This window comes from Hipposideros armiger, unplaced genomic scaffold, assembly GCF_001890085.2.
Source record: "Hipposideros armiger isolate ML-2016 unplaced genomic scaffold, ASM189008v1 scaffold_440, whole genome shotgun sequence".
In the NCBI taxonomy this organism is placed as follows: Eukaryota; Metazoa; Chordata; class Mammalia; order Chiroptera; family Hipposideridae; genus Hipposideros; species Hipposideros armiger.
In genome coordinates, this window is record NW_017731790.1 from 460,188 (window position 1) to 465,488 (window position 5,301).

The window sequence follows — 5,301 nt, forward strand, 5'->3', positions numbered from 1 at the left end:
TCTTGAGATATGCAGTATCAATCCTTCAACCGTTCTGTTTTCTTTAACACTGTACTGATATTCTTGGCCTTTTGCTTTTCCTTATACATTTCAAAATGGTTGTCAATGTCCACAAAAAACTTGCTTGAAATTTTATTCAGATTGCCTTGAATCAAGATATCAATGTGGAAAGATTTGACATCTGTAAAATATCATTCTTTCAATAAATAAGTATGGTATATCCCTCCATTTATAGAGGTCTTATTTAATTTCTCTCAGTACTGTTACATAGCTTTAATTTCTTTCAGTACTGGCATGTGTAGGAGTCTTATACAATTTTGGTTAAATTTATTTCTAGGTATTTGATGGTCTTGATGTTATTATAAATAGGTTTATCTTTAAAATGTCATTTTGTAATTATTTCTGCTAGTATAGAGGAATATAATTTATTTTTTATTGACTCTGTATCCAAAAATATCCCTGAATTCACTTAAGAATTCCAATAATTTATTTGTAGATTCTCGTAGGCTTTCTATGCACAAAATATATCATCAGCAAATATGGTCAGTTTTATTTCTTCTCTTCTAACATTTATTTATTCTATTTAGTTTTCTTAATTATTGTTATTTCTTAACTATCTTTTGGCCTACTGCTAGATTTAATTGGCTAATATTTTGTTTGGGATTTTGCATTTACCGTATTTCCCCCATGTATAAGACACACCTTAATTTTAGGGCCCGAAATTTGAAAAAAAATTATTACATAAAGTTATTGAATTCAAGTTGTATTCATCATAAAATTCATACAACTCCTCATCATTGTCAAAACTCCCAACCATTAGCTTGTCCTCATCTGTGTCCTCATCTGATGACAAATCACCCAGTTGCCCTTTGCTCTTCAATCCACATCTTCAATTCCCTCTCTAAATCTGGCCATTTTGATGACTTGCCTCTCATGGCCTTCTGCCATGGCATTTTCAGTAGGATTTCTTCTTCCCGTAGCCAGTCTCGGATTGTTTTCTCAGTTNGCCACTCGGCCGGCCCACTACCCTCTCTCTTATTCTGCCCAGGCATCTGCAAATGTTCTCATTTCATCATGCATGCCAATTTCATATGTTCTTTTTGCTTCCTTTCTCTGCTTCCTGACCTAATTTTCCCCAACAAGGAATTTTTTCAAAAGCTTTTAAACAATCTATTTATATAGTTTTTCCAACCCTCATTAGGGTTTAGTTCTTTATAAGTATCTTTTCACATGTGTCACTTTAGTTGTTCTTCACAACAACTTTTTCTGGCTGATAGGGTATAATTATCATCAGCTTGCAGATGAAAAAGCTGAGGCTGAGAGAGTTGATGTGAATAGTACCTGCTCACCCATCATGTGAGCAATTCAAGAAACAGATTCAATGCTGATCAGGAACCTCTGACATCAACGCATCCAGCCTCTTGTTGGACATGGGAATCTTTTTTTATAGCATCTCTAAAAGTTCCAAAGATGTTTGCCTGGTATTTTTTTTTTCATAGAGGAAAAATAAAAGTGCATCATTTACTTGTCAATTGTCTCTTTGTAGACTATAGTGATCATTGTTTGATAACCATCTCCAGCATAGAATAGCCCTGGCTCCTTTAAGTAGCGCCTTTGTCAAACTTGGATGGTAACTTCCACTCATTCCTCCTGCCTTGGTGAAATGGGTGTGAAGGAGCCTCTTCTTGAGCTCTCTTGGTTATTCATGAGGATGGAGGCAGAGGCAGTTAGTCCCAACTCTGGCTAATGTCCTGTGAGCCCTGACGTCTGACCAGCTTTTGCAGGTTTGATGGTACATTCACATGACTTTCAGTTTAAGTTCTATTTGCCTTACCTCACCCTGCTTTGCCACTAAAGATAGTTGATTCTCTGCGACTTTGGATATCAGATTATCTGTGTCTGGGTTCGTGTTGGAGTGAGAGTTAGCCAGAAGGTAAAGTGGCACTGACTTCTTCAGTGTCAAATTGAGAAAAATGTTAAGAGCATCATTTGGAGGATACACCACCCAGGGGCATGAAGGTGTGGGAGCTACATCAAGAAACAAGGCCATGGTCAGGAGATCAAGACAGTCTCCAAGGATGGAGGAAGGCTTGCAGGTCTAACATGAGGAGTGAGACATTCAGAAAAGGAGATGCAGGCTGGTAGTCTGATGAATGCACTTTGTCAGTGTGAGGGCTCCTCCATAGATGGGAGCTGAAGTGGTTAGGTGCCCAGACCTGCCAGGGTGTGGGGTAGGGCAAGGTGGAAAGCTAAGTGGATTGGATCCTTTGATTTTCTAGTATGGCTTCCCTCTTCTCTGCCTTCCTAGGGTGATCTCCAGTATTCTTCCAAGTCATAGCTTCTTGTCTTGGTCCATATGAAAACACCCAATGTCCTGGTCTCTTGAACACTCCATCCCCGCCTCACTAAGCCCACCATCCTTGTGGCCTGAACCTGATAACAGAGGAGAATCAGGTACTATTCAGTCCAACTTGACTTACTTGCTTACTTATGTCTTTGATTTTTAGGTAAAAGAAGGTAGAAGAACGAACCCACTGTTTCTTTTCTCTCTTGCCCTTATTCTGAGCTTCAGGTGATCTTAAAAATGAAATCCTTAAGCTTACTGGCATCTTTTAGTCACCCCAAGGCCATAGATCCTTCCTGGGCTTCCTTCATCCATTTCCTTGGCATGTCCTTTCTGGTCCCCTGTCTTGCATGGCTGCATTCTCTCATACATGCTATATTTTTTTGTTGTTGCTTTGTTTCTTGACCTAAGCTGAGTCTTTTTACTTCAAGGAGAGCAGCCAAGTGTCAAATTTGGCCTTTCCCAAATTTTGCTTACAGAAGGCCCAGCAAGCCCCTGAAGTGATTGCAATGCTGTCTTTGGGCCAAATGCAGAAGGCAGCTGCAGATGGTGCTACGGAGAGATGGTGTGCGGAAGGTACCTCCCGCCATCCCTGGATGCCCAAACCCTGCCAGGCCACCAGACTCCTGGCTTCTGGTCAAGATCCCAGCCTTTCTCCATGAAGGCCATGTGGGATTGCATCCAGATACCTTAGGAGACTGTCTGCAACCTGTTCCCCCAGCATGAGGCAACTCCCTTCTCTGGCCTTGGAGCCAGCCAGAACCAAAGGGAAGGATGCCTGACTGAATGGAGGTCTAATGGCCTGTCTGCATCTTCACAGCTTTCAGGAGAACCCCATTGTCTTAAGCTTTGTAGGTAAAGCTTTCTGTTCTTAAGCCCAGCTTCTAACACTAACTCTGTCTGTGGACCTTGGACCCATCACCTTACTCTCTGAAACTCAGTCTCAGAAGCCCCTGGGGGACATATTTGTGGTTTTAATCTGTTCAGCATCCATTATACTGTTTGAGAACAACACCTCGAAGTTCCTTCATCCATTCCTAGCTCACTTCATGTAGCTCTGGTGAGGATCCTGACTACAAGCAGGGAGAGCATAACCCACGACTGGCCAGTCAGCACTTTCCAATTATTTCAGCCACAAGAATTGGTTCAGGGATGAGCATGTGACCCAGGCCTAACTAATCACTGTAATTCCATTGTCTTGACTACAGTTATAGGCCTAACTAATCACTGTAATTCCATTGTCTTGACTACAGTTACAGGCCTAACTCATCACTGTAATTCCATTGTCTTGACTACAGTTATTGTTTCAGTTTTGAACACACAACTCAAATTTTTCCAATTAGAGTGAATCTTGTAGCTTATCCTATAGCAACCTGAGAAAATTCTCAGTTTTTACCTGGATTTGAACTTGGGAAGAAGTAGGGGGAGAGCTGTTGGCACCATTTTGTCACTACATGGAGCCTGAGAACAAAACCAACATGGTAACAGAGATAAGAGAGAGTGACTGGGTACTCATGACATCATTTTAGTTCTGGGATCAAACATTATCTAAAAATNTCTGGTGAGGATCCTGACTACAAGCAGGGAGAGCATAACCCACGACTGGCCAGTCAGCACTTTCCAATTATTTCAGCCACAAGAATTGGTTCAGGGATGAGCATGTGACCCAGGCCTAACTAATCACTGTAATTCCATTGTCTTGACTACAGTTATAGGCCTAACTAATCACTGTAATTCCATTGTCTTGACTACAGTTACAGGCCTAACTCATCACTGTAATTCCATTGTCTTGACTACAGTTATTGTTTCAGTTTTGAACACACAACTCAAATTTTTCCAATTAGAGTGAATCTTGTAGCTTATCCTATAGCAACCTGAGAAAATTCTCAGTTTTTACCTGGATTTGAACTTGGGAAGAAGTAGGGGGAGAGCTGTTGGCACCATTTTGTCACTACATGGAGCCTGAGAACAAAACCAACATGGTAACAGAGATAAGAGAGAGTGACTGGGTACTCATGACATCATTTTAGTTCTGGGATCAAACATTATCTAAAAATAACTTTTACCTTTGAATTTTTTTCCTGTTATATATTACAAAAACGTATTTTCTTCTTACTTAAGCATTTGATTCTGATTTAAAGAGCCATAACATAACTTCTACTTCACTTCTAACTGTAAACTTGGTGTATCTATGTCTTATTTGAAGCTAGCTGAAAAAATTTTTCTTTGTGTCCCAGACCAAGATTTTGGCAGCTGAGTTTATGCAAGAGAGTAAAATTGTTAGGTCCAAGGGTATGCAAAAGTTCACTTTTAGTAGTTATTGTAAGAGTGCCCATTCAAGTGTTTTATCCATTTTTAATTGTGTTGACTATATTTTATAATTGATTCATAGTTCTGTGTCTATTCTTGTTATCAGTCTTTTATCAGATATGTATTTTGCAAATTTCTTCTCTATAGCTTCCTTTCTACCCTCTTAATGGTATTTTTGATAAACAAAAGTTTTTAATTTTAACAAAGTTTAATTTATCACTCTTTTTCTTTATGATTTTCCTTTATGTGCACTGTTTAGAATAGGATATCTTTGCCTATCCCAACCAAAATTATGAGGCTATTCTCCTGTGTTATCTTCCAGAAATGTTATGTTTTGCTTTTCACATATAGGTTTACAGTCCATCTGGAATTGATTTGTGTGGGTGGTGCATTAGTTCAGTTTTTTCCATAGGGATAACCAATTGAGCAGTCATCACACATCGAAAAGGCCATTTTTCTGTAATACATCATCTATATATCACATTGTGTGTTCACCACCTAGAGTACAGAATTATACACCTGAAACCTATGTAACTTTACTAACCATTGTCACCCAATAAACCTTTTAAAAAAGGCCATTTCCCCCCACTGATTTCAGTGGCACTTATGATACTATATGAGTATATGTAAGTCTAATATTAGATTTT